General features: G+C 51.1%; 21 non-coding genes across 21 annotated transcripts; all 21 read left to right on the top strand.

Annotated features, from left to right (window-relative positions):
• The first annotated feature begins 364 nt into the window (after positions 1–364).
• On the top strand, positions 365–435 carry TRNAG-GCC (transfer RNA glycine (anticodon GCC)). The gene has a single exon. It is a non-coding gene; the product is annotated as a tRNA-Gly (tRNA).
• Positions 436–785: 350 nt separating this feature from the next.
• On the top strand, positions 786–856 carry TRNAG-CCC (transfer RNA glycine (anticodon CCC)). Its single transcript has one exon. It is a non-coding gene; the product is annotated as a tRNA-Gly (tRNA).
• A 555-nt stretch (positions 857–1,411) lies between these two features.
• TRNAG-GCC (transfer RNA glycine (anticodon GCC)) lies at positions 1,412–1,482 on the top strand. Its single transcript has one exon. It is a non-coding gene; the product is annotated as a tRNA-Gly (tRNA).
• Positions 1,483–1,832: 350 nt separating this feature from the next.
• TRNAG-CCC (transfer RNA glycine (anticodon CCC)) lies at positions 1,833–1,903 on the top strand. Its single transcript has one exon. It is a non-coding gene; the product is annotated as a tRNA-Gly (tRNA).
• Positions 1,904–2,458: 555 nt separating this feature from the next.
• On the top strand, positions 2,459–2,529 carry TRNAG-GCC (transfer RNA glycine (anticodon GCC)). Its single transcript has one exon. It is a non-coding gene; the product is annotated as a tRNA-Gly (tRNA).
• A 350-nt stretch (positions 2,530–2,879) lies between these two features.
• Positions 2,880–2,950, top strand: TRNAG-CCC (transfer RNA glycine (anticodon CCC)). The gene has a single exon. It is a non-coding gene; the product is annotated as a tRNA-Gly (tRNA).
• Positions 2,951–3,505: 555 nt separating this feature from the next.
• On the top strand, positions 3,506–3,576 carry TRNAG-GCC (transfer RNA glycine (anticodon GCC)). Its single transcript has one exon. It is a non-coding gene; the product is annotated as a tRNA-Gly (tRNA).
• A 350-nt stretch (positions 3,577–3,926) lies between these two features.
• Positions 3,927–3,997, top strand: TRNAG-CCC (transfer RNA glycine (anticodon CCC)). The gene has a single exon. It is a non-coding gene; the product is annotated as a tRNA-Gly (tRNA).
• Positions 3,998–4,973: 976 nt separating this feature from the next.
• TRNAG-CCC (transfer RNA glycine (anticodon CCC)) lies at positions 4,974–5,044 on the top strand. The gene has a single exon. It is a non-coding gene; the product is annotated as a tRNA-Gly (tRNA).
• A 565-nt stretch (positions 5,045–5,609) lies between these two features.
• TRNAG-GCC (transfer RNA glycine (anticodon GCC)) lies at positions 5,610–5,680 on the top strand. The gene has a single exon. It is a non-coding gene; the product is annotated as a tRNA-Gly (tRNA).
• A 350-nt stretch (positions 5,681–6,030) lies between these two features.
• Positions 6,031–6,101, top strand: TRNAG-CCC (transfer RNA glycine (anticodon CCC)). Its single transcript has one exon. It is a non-coding gene; the product is annotated as a tRNA-Gly (tRNA).
• Positions 6,102–6,656: 555 nt separating this feature from the next.
• TRNAG-GCC (transfer RNA glycine (anticodon GCC)) lies at positions 6,657–6,727 on the top strand. The gene has a single exon. It is a non-coding gene; the product is annotated as a tRNA-Gly (tRNA).
• A 350-nt stretch (positions 6,728–7,077) lies between these two features.
• On the top strand, positions 7,078–7,148 carry TRNAG-CCC (transfer RNA glycine (anticodon CCC)). The gene has a single exon. It is a non-coding gene; the product is annotated as a tRNA-Gly (tRNA).
• A 555-nt stretch (positions 7,149–7,703) lies between these two features.
• Positions 7,704–7,774, top strand: TRNAG-GCC (transfer RNA glycine (anticodon GCC)). The gene has a single exon. It is a non-coding gene; the product is annotated as a tRNA-Gly (tRNA).
• Positions 7,775–8,750: 976 nt separating this feature from the next.
• TRNAG-GCC (transfer RNA glycine (anticodon GCC)) lies at positions 8,751–8,821 on the top strand. Its single transcript has one exon. It is a non-coding gene; the product is annotated as a tRNA-Gly (tRNA).
• Positions 8,822–9,171: 350 nt separating this feature from the next.
• On the top strand, positions 9,172–9,242 carry TRNAG-CCC (transfer RNA glycine (anticodon CCC)). The gene has a single exon. It is a non-coding gene; the product is annotated as a tRNA-Gly (tRNA).
• A 565-nt stretch (positions 9,243–9,807) lies between these two features.
• Positions 9,808–9,878, top strand: TRNAG-GCC (transfer RNA glycine (anticodon GCC)). The gene has a single exon. It is a non-coding gene; the product is annotated as a tRNA-Gly (tRNA).
• Positions 9,879–10,228: 350 nt separating this feature from the next.
• Positions 10,229–10,299, top strand: TRNAG-CCC (transfer RNA glycine (anticodon CCC)). Its single transcript has one exon. It is a non-coding gene; the product is annotated as a tRNA-Gly (tRNA).
• A 555-nt stretch (positions 10,300–10,854) lies between these two features.
• Positions 10,855–10,925, top strand: TRNAG-GCC (transfer RNA glycine (anticodon GCC)). Its single transcript has one exon. It is a non-coding gene; the product is annotated as a tRNA-Gly (tRNA).
• Positions 10,926–11,870: 945 nt separating this feature from the next.
• TRNAG-GCC (transfer RNA glycine (anticodon GCC)) lies at positions 11,871–11,941 on the top strand. The gene has a single exon. It is a non-coding gene; the product is annotated as a tRNA-Gly (tRNA).
• Positions 11,942–12,291: 350 nt separating this feature from the next.
• On the top strand, positions 12,292–12,362 carry TRNAG-CCC (transfer RNA glycine (anticodon CCC)). Its single transcript has one exon. It is a non-coding gene; the product is annotated as a tRNA-Gly (tRNA).
• The last annotated feature ends 114 nt before the right edge of the window (positions 12,363–12,476 follow it).

Here is a 12,476-nt window from a genome sequence, read left to right as displayed (position 1 = left end):
CCAGAAGACCCCAGAAGCCCAGATTGAAAGGGTGTCAGCCTCGTGTGGCTGCAAAGATATCCCCTGAGTCCTGCGGTAGAAGTCTGGCTTTCCTGAGGCACGGTGCTCAGGGAACTGCACTCAGAGTAGCGACCCATACAAAGGCCACCCTCATCTACCAGTGTGCTTGCCTCTGTCCACTTTTCCTGTCTATAGAACCTGGCCGTTCGTGGCCAAGTGAGTGAGAAGGACTGCCAGGGCAGCGCAGCTCCCATTCACCCACCGGAGCTGGCGTCATCCTCATGTCACTGCAGTGCTCTGTTAAATCAGCTGCTCTGGGCTGCAATGGTCCAGAGCACTGTAGCGCCAGTGTGCATCATGAAAGGCATTGGTGGTTCAGTGGTAGAATTCTCGCCTGCCACGCGGGAGGCCCGGGTTCGATTCCCGGCCAATGCATGAGCGTTTTGCACATGTACCTTTCGTTGACTTTGAAGCATCGTGAAAAGGAAGAGACCGAACAAAAAAACAAGCCTTGATTGCCTTGCTTGCCTTATTTCTGCTACTAGCGATCACTCTGCTGATCCCTTTTAGTAGAAGGGGCCGCTGCGCCTTGACTGGAAGCAGGGCAATCTCAGATTATGCAAACAGCTCATAGAGGCCCAGCCCGAGTAGGTGCCAGTCTCACACGTCTGCAAAGGCCTTCAATGAGGCTTTCAGCAGAAGTCAAGAGTTTACGAGTGACCATTCGCATGGAACTGGCAGGTGTGTTAAATCAAGCGCTCTACCGCAGTAATGCTGCTTGTCAAGCATTGGTAGTTCAGTGGTAGAATTCTCGCTTCCCAAGCGGGAGGCCCGGGTTCGATTCCCGGCCAATGCATGGCACTTTTGTAGACGTGTCTCTTGATATTTTAAAAGGCATGGGAAAAGAAAAATGGAAACGGTAGATAAGATGATTGCATTGCTTGTCTGTTTTCTGCGCAAAGAAAGCACTCTGCTGCCCTCTTTTAGCAGAAGATGGAACTGCAGTTTCAACTTAAGGCGGGAAACCTTCTATTATGCAAATAATTCCCAGAAGACCCCAGAAGCCCAGATTGAAAGGGTGTCAGCCTCGTGTGGCTGCAAAGATATCCCCTGAGTCCTGCAGTAGAAGTCTGGCTTTCCTGAGGCACGGTGCTCAGGGAACTGCACTCAGAGTAGCGACCCATACAAAGGCCACCCTCATCTACCAGTGTGCTTGCCTCTGTCCACTTTTCCTGTCTATAGAACCTGGCCGTTCGTGGCCAAGTGAGTGAGAAGGACTGCCAGGGCAGCGCAGCTCCCATTCACCCACCGGAGCTGGCGCCATCCTCATGTCACTGCAGTGCTCTGTTAAATCAGCTGCTCTGGGCTGCAATGGTCCAGAGCACTGTAGCGCCAGTGTGCAGCATGAAAGGCATTGGTGGTTCAGTGGTAGAATTCTCGCCTGCCATGCGGGAGGCCCGGGTTCGATTCCCGGCCAATGCATGAGCGTTTTGCACATGTACCTTTCGTTGACTTTGAAGCATCGTGAAAAGGAAGAGACCGAACAAAAAAACAAGCCTTGATTGCCTTGCTTGCCTTATTTCTGCTACTAGCGATCAGTCTGCTGATCCCTTTTAGTAGAAGGGGCCGCTGCGCCTTGACTGGAAGCAGGGCAATCTCAGATTATGCAAAACGCTCATAGAGGCCCAGCCCGAGTAGGTGCCAGTCTCACACGTCTGCAAAGGCCTTCAATGAGGCTTTCAGCAGAAGTCAAGAGTTTACGAGTGACCATTCGCATGGAACTGGCAGGTGTGTTAAATCAAGCGCTCTACCGCAGTAATGCTGCTTGTCAGGCATTGGTAGTTCAGTGGTAGAATTCTCGCTTCCCAAGCGGGAGGCCCGGGTTCGATTCCCGGCCAATGCATGGCAATTTTGTAGACGTGTCTCTTGATATTTTAAAAGGCATGGGAAAAGAAAAATGGAAACGGTAGATAAGATGATTGCATTTCTTGTCTGTTTTCTGCGCAAAGAAAGCACTCTGCTGCCCTCTTTTAGCAGAAGATGGAACTGCAGTTTCAACTTAAGGCGGGAAACCTTCTATTATGCAAATAATTCCCAGAAGACCCCAGAAGCCCAGATTGAAAGGGTGTCAGCCTCGTGTGGCTGCAAAGATATCCCCTGAGTCCTGCGGTAGAAGTCTGGCTTTCCTGAGGCACGGTGCTCAGGGAACTGCACTCAGAGTAGCGACCCATACAAAGGCCACCCTCATCTACCAGTGTGCTTGCCTCTGTCCACTTTTCCTGTCTATAGAACCTGGCCGTTCGTGGCCAAGTGAGTGAGAAGGACTGCCAGGGCAGCGCAGCTCCCATTCACCCACCGGAGCTGGCGCCATCCTCATGTCACTGCAGTGCTCTGTTAAATCAGCTGCTCTGGGCTGCAATGGTCCAGAGCACTGTAGCGCCAGTGTGCAGCATGAAAGGCATTGGTGGTTCAGTGGTAGAATTCTCGCCTGCCACGCGGGAGGCCCGGGTTCGATTCCCGGCCAATGCATGAGCGTTTTGCACATGTACCTTTCGTTGACTTTGAAGCATCGTGAAAAGGAAGAGACCGAACAAAAAAACATGCCTTGATTGCCTTGCTTGCCTTATTTCTGCTACTAGCGATCACTCTGCTGATCCCTTTTAGTAGAAGGGGCCGCTGCGCCTTGACTGGAAGCAGGGCAATCTCAGATTATGCAAACAGCTCATAGAGGCCCAGCCCGAGTAGGTGCCAGTCTCACACGTCTGCAAAGGCCTTCAATGAGGCTTTCAGCAGAAGTCAAGAGTTTACGAGTGACCATTCGCATGGAACTGGCAGGTGTGTTAAATCAAGCGCTCTACCGCAGTAATGCTGCTTGTCAAGCATTGGTAGTTCAGTGGTAGAATTCTCGCTTCCCAAGCGGGAGGCCCGGGTTCGATTCCCGGCCAATGCATGGCACTTTTGTAGACGTGTCTCTTGATATTTTAAAAGGCATGGGAAAAGAAAAATGGAAACGGTAGATAAGATGATTGCATTGCTTGTCTGTTTTCTGCGCAAAGAAAGCACTCTGCTGCCCTCTTTTAGCAGAAGATGGAACTGCAGTTTCAACTTAAGGCGGGAAACCTTCTATTATGCAAATAATTCCCAGAAGACCCCAGAAGCCCAGATTGAAAGGGTGTCAGCCTCGTGTGGCTGCAAAGATATCCCCTGAGTCCTGCAGTAGAAGTCTGGCTTTCCTGAGGCACGGTGCTCAGGGAACTGCACTCAGAGTAGCGACCCATACAAAGGCCACCCTCATCTACCAGTGTGCTTGCCTCTGTCCACTTTTCCTGTCTATAGAACCTGGCCGTTCGTGGCCAAGTGAGTGAGAAGGACTGCCAGGGCAGCGCAGCTCCCATTCACCCACCGGAGCTGGCGCCATCCTCATGTCACTGCAGTGCTCTGTTAAATCAGCTGCTCTGGGCTGCAATGGTCCAGAGCACTGTAGCGCCAGTGTGCAGCATGTAAGGCATTGGTGGTTCAGTGGTAGAATTCTCGCCTGCCACGCGGGAGGCCCGGGTTCGATTCCCGGCCAATGCATGAGCGTTTTGCACATGTACCTTTCGTTGACTTTGAAGCATCGTGAAAAGGAAGAGATCAAACAAAAAAACAAGCCTTGATTGCCTTGCTTGCCTTATTTCTGCTACTAGCGATCACTCTGCTGATCCCTTTTAGTAGAAGGGGCCGCTGCGCCTTGACTGGAAGCAGGGCAATCTCAGATTATGCAAACAGCTCATAGAGGCCCAGCTCGAGTAGGTGCCAGTCTCACACGTCTGCAAAGGCCTTCAATGAGGCTTTCAGCAGAAGTCAAGAGTTTACGAGTGACCATTCGCATGGAACTGGCAGGTGTGTTAAATCAAGCGCTCTACCGCAGTAATGCTGCTTGTCAAGCATTGGTAGTTCAGTGGTAGAATTCTCGCTTCCCACGCGGGAGGCCCGGGTTCGATTCCCGGCCAATGCATGGCACTTTTGTAGACGTGTCTCTTGATATTTTAAAAGGCATGGGAAAAGAAAAATGGAAACGGTAGATAAGATGATTGCATTGCTTGTCTGTTTTCTGCGCAAAGAAAGCACTCTGCTGCCCTCTTTTAGCAGAAGATGGAACTGCAGTTTCAACTTAAGGCGGGAAACCTTCTATTATGCAAATAATTCCCAGAAGACCCCAGAAGCCCAGATTGAAAGGGTGTCAGCCTCGTGTGGCTGCAAAGATATCCACTGAGTCCTGCAGTAGAAGTCTGGCTTTCCTGAGGCACGGTGCTCAGGGAACTGCACTCAGAGTAGCGACCCATACAAAGGCCACCCTCATCTACCAGTGTGCTTGCCTCTGTCCACTTTTCCTGTCTATAGAACCTGGCCGTTCGTGGCCAAGTGAGTGAGAAGGACTGCCAGGGCAGCGCAGCTCCCATTCACCCACCGGAGCTGGCGCCATCCTCATGTCACTGCAGTGCTCTGTTAAATCAGCTGCTCTGGGCTGCAATGGTCCAGAGCACTGTAGCGCCAGTGTGCAGCATGTAAGGCATTGGTGGTTCAGTGGTAGAATTCTCACCTGCCATGCGGGAGGCCCGGGTTCGATTCCCGGCCAATGCATGAGCGTTTTGCACATGTACCTTTCGTTGACTTTGAAGCATCGTGAAAAGGAAGAGATCAAACAAAAAAACAAGCCTTGATTGCCTTGCTTGCCTTATTTCTGCTACTAGCGATCACTCTGCTGATCCCTTTTAGTAGAAGGGGCCGCTGCGCCTTGACTGGAAGCAGGGCAATCTCAGATTATGCAAACAGCTCATAGAGGCCCAGCTCGAGTAGGTGCCAGTCTCACACGTCTGCAAAGGCCTTCAATGAGGCTTTCAGCAGAAGTCAAGAGTTTACGAGTGACCATTCGCATGGAACTGGCAGGTGTGTTAAATCAAGCGCTCTACCGCAGTAATGCTGCTTGTCAAGCATTGGTAGTTCAGTGGTAGAATTCTCGCTTCCCAAGCGGGAGGCCCGGGTTCGATTCCCGGCCAATGCATGGCACTTTTGTAGACGTGTCTCTTGATATTTTAAAAGGCATGGGAAAAGAAAAATGGAAACGGTAGATAAGATGATTGCATTGCTTCTCTGTTTTCTGCGCAAAGAAAGCACTCTGCTGCCCTCTTTTAGCAGAAGATGGAACTGCAGTTTCAACTTAAGGCGGGAAACCTTCTATTATGCAAATAATTCCCAGAAGACCCCAGAAGCCCAGATTGAAAGGGTGTCAGCCTCGTGTGGCTGCAAAGATATCCACTGAGTCCTGCAGTAGAAGTCTGGCTTTCCTGAGGCACGGTGCTCAGGGAACTGCACTCTGAGTAGCGACCCATACAAAGGCCACCCTCATCTACCAGTGTGCTTGCCTCTGTCCACTTTTCCTGTCTATAGAACCTGGCCGTTCGTGGCCGTTCGTGGCCAAGTGAGTGAGAAGGACTGCCAGGGCAGCGCAGCTCCCATTCACCCACCGGAGCTGGCGCCATCCTCATGTCACTGCAGTGCTCTGTTAAATCAGCTGCTCTGGTCTGCAATGGTCCAGAGCACTGTAGCGCCAGTGTGCAGCATGAAAGGCATTGGTGGTTCAGTGGTAGAATTCTCGCCTGCCATGCGGGAGGCCCGGGTTCGATTCCCGGCCAATGCATGAGCGTTTTGCACATGTACCTTTCGTTGACTTTGAAGCATCGTGAAAAGGAAGAGACCGAACAAAAAAACAAGCCTTGATTGCCTTGCTTGCCTTATTTCTGCTACTAGCGATCAGTCTGCTGATCCCTTTTAGTAGAAGGGGCCGCTGCGCCTTGACTGGAAGCAGGGCAATCTCAGATTATGCAAAACGCTCATAGAGGCCCAGCCCGAGTAGGTGCCAGTCTCACACGTCTGCAAAGGCCTTCAATGAGGCTTTCAGCAGAAGTCAAGAGTTTACGAGTGACCATTCGCATGGAACTGGCAGGTGTGTTAAATCAAGCGCTCTACCGCAGTAATGCTGCTTGTCAGGCATTGGTAGTTCAGTGGTAGAATTCTCGCTTCCCAAGCGGGAGGCCCGGGTTCAATTCCCGGCCAATGCATGGCACTTTTGTAGACGTGTCTCTTGATATTTTAAAAGGCATGGGAAAAGAAAAATGGAAACGGTAGATAAGATGATTGCATTTCTTGTCTGTTTTCTGCGCAAAGAAAGCACTCTGCTGCCCTCTTTTAGCAGAAGATGGAACTGCAGTTTCAACTTAAGGCGGGAAACCTTCTATTATGCAAATAATTCCCAGAAGACCCCAGAAGCCCAGATTGAAAGGGTGTCAGCCTCGTGTGGCTGCAAAGATATCCCCTGAGTCCTGCGGTAGAAGTCTGGCTTTCCTGAGGCACGGTGCTCAGGGAACTGCACTCAGAGTAGCGACCCATACAAAGGCCACCCTCATCTACCAGTGTGCTTGCCTCTGTCCACTTTTCCTGTCTATAGAACCTGGCCGTTCGTGGCCAAGTGAGTGAGAAGGACTGCCAGGGCAGCGCAGCTCCCATTCACCCACCGGAGCTGGCGCCATCCTCATGTCACTGCAGTGCTCTGTTAAATCAGCTGCTCTGGGCTGCAATGGTCCAGAGCACTGTAGCGCCAGTGTGCAGCATGAAAGGCATTGGTGGTTCAGTGGTAGAATTCTCGCCTGCCACGCGGGAGGCCCGGGTTCGATTCCCGGCCAATGCATGAGCGTTTTGCACATGTACCTTTCGTTGACTTTGAAGCATCGTGAAAAGGAAGAGACCGAACAAAAAAACAAGCCTTGATTGCCTTGCTTGCCTTATTTCTGCTACTAGCGATCACTCTGCTGATCCCTTTTAGTAGAAGGGGCCGCTGCGCCTTGACTGGAAGCAGGGCAATCTCAGATTATGCAAACAGCTCATAGAGGCCCAGCCCGAGTAGGTGCCAGTCTCACACGTCTGCAAAGGCCTTCAATGAGGCTTTCAGCAGAAGTCAAGAGTTTACGAGTGACCATTCGCATGGAACTGGCAGGTGTGTTAAATCAAGCGCTCTACCGCAGTAATGCTGCTTGTCAAGCATTGGTAGTTCAGTGGTAGAATTCTCGCTTCCCAAGCGGGAGGCCCGGGTTCGATTCCCGGCCAATGCATGGCACTTTTGTAGACGTGTCTCTTGATATTTTAAAAGGCATGGGAAAAGAAAAATGGAAACGGTAGATAAGATGATTGCATTGCTTGTCTGTTTTCTGCGCAAAGAAAGCACTCTGCTGCCCTCTTTTAGCAGAAGATGGAACTGCAGTTTCAACTTAAGGCGGGAAACCTTCTATTATGCAAATAATTCCCAGAAGACCCCAGAAGCCCAGATTGAAAGGGTGTCAGCCTCGTGTGGCTGCAAAGATATCCCCTGAGTCCTGCAGTAGAAGTCTGGCTTTCCTGAGGCACGGTGCTCAGGGAACTGCACTCAGAGTAGCGACCCATACAAAGGCCACCCTCATCTACCAGTGTGCTTGCCTCTGTCCACTTTTCCTGTCTATAGAACCTGGCCGTTCGTGGCCAAGTGAGTGAGAAGGACTGCCAGGGCAGCGCAGCTCCCATTCACCCACCGGAGCTGGCGCCATCCTCATGTCACTGCAGTGCTCTGTTAAATCAGCTGCTCTGGGCTGCAATGGTCCAGAGCACTGTAGCGCCAGTGTGCAGCATGTAAGGCATTGGTGGTTCAGTGGTAGAATTCTCGCCTGCCACGCGGGAGGCCCGGGTTCGATTCCCGGCCAATGCATGAGCGTTTTGCACATGTACCTTTCGTTGACTTTGAAGCATCGTGAAAAGGAAGAGATCAAACAAAAAAACAAGCCTTGATTGCCTTGCTTGCCTTATTTCTGCTACTAGCGATCACTCTGCTGATCCCTTTTAGTAGAAGGGGCCGCTGCGCCTTGACTGGAAGCAGGGCAATCTCAGATTATGCAAACAGCTCATAGAGGCCCAGCCCGAGTAGGTGCCAGTCTCACACGTCTGCAAAGGCCTTCAATGAGGCTTTCAGCAGAAGTCAAGAGTTTACGAGTGACCATTCGCATGGAACTGGCAGGTGTGTTAAATCAAGCGCTCTACCGCAGTAATGCTGCTTGTCAAGCATTGGTAGTTCAGTGGTAGAATTCTAGCTTCCCAAGCGGGAGGCCCGGGTTCGATTCCCGGCCAATGCATGGCACTTTTGTAGACGTGTCTCTTGATATTTTAAAAGGCATGGGAAAAGAAAAATGGAAACGGTAGATAAGATGATTGCATTGCTTGTCTGTTTTCTGCGCAAAGAAAGCACTCTGCTGCCCTCTTTTAGCAGAAGATGGAACTGCAGTTTCAACTTAAGGCGGGAAACCTTCTATTATGCAAATAATTCCCAGAAGACCCCAGAAGCCCAGATTGAAAGGGTGTCAGCCTCGTGTGGCTGCAAAGATATCCCCTGAGTCCTGCAGTAGAAGTCTGGCTTTCCTGAGGCACGGTGCTCAGGGAACTGCACTCAGAGTAGCGACCCATACAAAGGCCACCCTCATCTACCAGTGTGCTTGCCTCTGTCCACTTTTCCTGTCTATAGAACCTGGCCGTTCGTGGCCAAGTGAGTGAGAAGGACTGCCAGGGCAGCGCAGCTCCCATTCACCCACCGGAGCTGGCGCCATCCTCATGTCACTGCAGTGCTCTGTTAAATCAGCTGCTCTGGGCTGCAATGGTCCAGAGCACTGTAGCGCCAGTGTGCAGCATGTAAGGCATTGGTGGTTCAGTGGTAGAATTCTCGCCTGCCACGCGGGAGGCCCGGGTTCGATTCCCGGCCAATGCATGAGCGTTTTGCACATGTACCTTTCGTTGACTTTGAAGCATCGTGAAAAGGAAGAGATCAAACAAAAAAACAAGCCTTGATTGCCTTGCTTGCCTTATTTCTGCTACTAGCGATCACTCTGCTGATCCCTTTTAGTAGAAGGGGCCGCTGCGCCTTGACTGGAAGCAGGGCAATCTCAGATTATGCAAACAGCTCATAGAGGCCCAGCTCGAGTAGGTGCCAGTCTCACACGTCTGCAAAGGCCTTCAATGAGGCTTTCAGCAGAAGTCAAGAGTTTACGAGTGACCATTCGCATGGAACTGGCAGGTGTGTTAAATCAAGCGCTCTACCGCAGTAATGCTGCTTGTCAAGCATTGGTAGTTCAGTGGTAGAATTCTCGCTTCCCAAGCGGGAGGCCCGGGTTCGATTCCCGGCCAATGCATGGCACTTTTGTAGACGTGTCTCTTGATATTTTAAAAGGCATGGGAAAAGAAAAATGGAAACGGTAGATAAGATGATTGCATTGCTTCTCTGTTTTCTGCGCAAAGAAAGCACTCTGCTGCCCTCTTTTAGCAGAAGATGGAACTGCAGTTTCAACTTAAGGCGGGAAACCTTCTATTATGCAAATAATTCCCAGAAGACCCCAGAAGCCCAGATTGAAAGGGTGTCAGCCTCGTGTGGCTGCAAAGATATCCACTGAGTCCTGCAGTAGAAGTCTGGCTTTCCTGAGGCACGGTGCTCAGGGAACTGCACTCTGAGTAGCGACCCATACAAAGGCCACCCTCATCTACCAGTGTGCTTGCCTCTGTCCACTTTTCCTGTCTATAGAACCTGGCCGTTCGTGGCCGTTCGTGGCCAAGTGAGTGAGAAGGACTGCCAGGGCAGCGCAGCTCCCATTCACCCACCGGAGCTGGCGCCATCCTCATGTCACTGCAGTGCTCTGTTAAATCAGCTGCTCTGGGCTGCAATGGTCCAGAGCACTGTAGCGCCAGTGTGCAGCATGAAAGGCATTGGTGGTTCAGTGGTAGAATTCTCGCCTGCCATGCGGGAGGCCCGGGTTCGATTCCCGGCCAATGCATGAGCATTTTGCACATGTACCTTTCGTTGACTTTGAAGCATCGTGAAAAGGAAGAGACCGAACAAAAAAACAAGCCTTGATTGCCTTGCTTGCCTTATTTCTGCTACTAGCGATCACTCTGCTGATCCCTTTTAGTAGAAGGGGCCGCTGCGCCTTGACTGGAAGCAGGGCAATCTCAGATTATGCAAAACGCTCATAGAGGCCCAGCCCGAGTAGGTGCCAGTCTCACACGTCTGCAAAGGCCTTCAATGAGGCTTTCAGCAGAAGTCAAGAGTTTACGAGTGACCATTCGCATGGAACTGGCAGGTGTGTTAAATCAAGCGCTCTACCGCAGTAATGCTGCTTGTCAGGCATTGGTAGTTCAGTGGTAGAATTCTCGCTTCCCAAGCGGGAGGCACGGGTTCGATTCCCGGCCAATGCATGGCACTTTTGTAGACGTGTCTCTTGATATTTTAAAAGGCATGGGAAAAGAAAAATGGAAACGGTAGATAAGATGATTGCATTTCTTGTCTGTTTTCTGCGCAAAGAAAGCACTCTGCTGCCCTCTTTTAGCAGAAGATGGAACTGCAGTTTCAACTTAAGGCGGGAAACCTTCTATTATGCAAATAATTCCCAGAAGACCCCAGAAGCCCAGATTGAAAGGGTGTCAGCCTCGTGTGGCTGCAAAGATATCCCCTGAGTCCTGCGGTAGAAGTCTGGCTTTCCTGAGGCACGGTGCTCAGGGAACTGCACTCAGAGTAGCGACCCATACAAAGGCCACCCTCATCTACCAGTGTGCTTGCCTCTGTCCACTTTTCCTGTCTATAGAACCTGGCCGTTCGTGGCCAAGTGAGTGAGAAGGACTGCCAGGGCAGCGCAGCTCCCATTCACCCACCGGAGCTGGCGCCATCCTCATGTCACTGCAGTGCTCTGTTAAATCAGCTGCTCTGGGCTGCAATGGTCCAGAGCACTGTAGCGCCAGTGTGCAGCATGAAAGGCATTGGTGGTTCAGTGGTAGAATTCTCGCCTGCCACGCGGGAGGCCCGGGTTCAATTCCCGGCCAATGCATGAGCGTTTTGCACATGTACCTTTCGTTGACTTTGAAGCATCGTGAAAAGGAAGAGACCGAACAAAAAAACAAGCCTTGATTGCCTTGCTTGCCTTATTTCTGCTACTAGCGATCACTCTGCTGATCCCTTTTAGTAGAAGGGGCCGCTGCGCCTTGACTGGAAGCAGGGCAATCTCAGATTATGCAAACAGCTCATAGAGGCCCAGCCCGAGTAGGTGCCAGTCTCACACGTCTGCAAAGGCCTTCAATGAGGCTTTCAGCAGAAGTCAAGAGTTTACGAGTGACCATTCGCATGGAACTGGCAGGTGTGTTAAATCAAGCGCTCTACCGCAGTAATGCTGCTTGTCAGCCGGAAGCGGGAGGCCCGGGTTCGATTCCCGGCCAATGCATGGCACTTTTGTAGACGTGTCTCTTGATATTTTAAAAGGCATGGGAAAAGAAAAATGGAAACGGTAGATAAGATGATTGCATTGCTTGTCTGTTTTCTGCGCAAAGAAAGCACTCTGCTGCCCTCTTTTAGCAGAAGATGGAACTGCAGTTTCAACTTAAGGCGGGAAACCTTCTATTATGCAAATAATTCCCAGAAGACCCCAGAAGCCCAGATTGAAAGGGTGTCAGCCTCGTGTGGCTGCAAAGATATCCCCTGAGTCCTGCAGTAGAAGTCTGGCTTTCCTGAGGCACGGTGCTCAGGGAACTGCACTCAGAGTAGCAACCCATACAAAGGCCACCCTCATCTACCAGTGTGCTTGCCTCTGTCCACTTTTCCTGTCTATAGAACCTGGCCGTTCGTGGCCAAGTGAGTGAGAAGGACTGCCAGGGCAGCGCAGCTCCCATTCACCCACCGGAGCTGGTGCCATCCTCATGTCACTGCAGTGCTCTGTTAAATCAGCTGCTCTGGGCTGCAATGGTCCAGAGCACTGTAGCGCCAGTGTGCAGCATGAAAGGCATTGGTGGTTCAGTGGTAGAATTCTCGCCTGCCACGCGGGAGGCCCGGGTTCGATTCCCGGCCAATGCATGAGCGTTTTGCACATGTACCTTTCGTTGACTTTGAAGCATCGTGAAAAGGAAGAGATCAAACAAAAAAACAAGCCTTGATTGCCTTGCTTGCCTTATTTCTGCTACTAGCGATCACTCTGCTGATCCCTTTTAGTAGAAGGGGCCGCTGCGCCTTGACTGGAAGCAGGGCAATCTCAGATTATGCAAACAGCTCATAGAGGCCCAGCTCGAGTAGGTGCCAGTCTCACACGTCTGCAAAGGCCTTCAATGAGGCTTTCAGCAGAAGTCAAGAGTTTACGAGTGACCATTCGCATGGAACTGGCAGGTGTGTTAAATCAAGCACTCTACCGCAGTAATGCTGCTTGTCAAGCATTGGTAGTTCAGTGGTAGAATTCTCGCTTCCCAAGCGGGAGGCCCGGGTTCGATTCCCGGCCAATGCATGGCACTTTTGTAGACGTGTCTCTTGATATTTTAAAAGGCATGGGAAAAGAAAAATGGAAACGGTAGATAAGATGATTGCATTGCTTGTCTGTTTTCTGCGCAAAGAAAGCACT

This window comes from Ambystoma mexicanum, chromosome 1p, assembly GCF_040938575.1.
Source record: "Ambystoma mexicanum isolate Mex_15411 chromosome 1p, UKY_AmexF1_1, whole genome shotgun sequence".
NCBI lineage: Eukaryota > Metazoa > Chordata > Amphibia > Caudata > Ambystomatidae > Ambystoma > Ambystoma mexicanum.
This window is presented reverse-complemented; position numbering and strand designations above follow the sequence as displayed.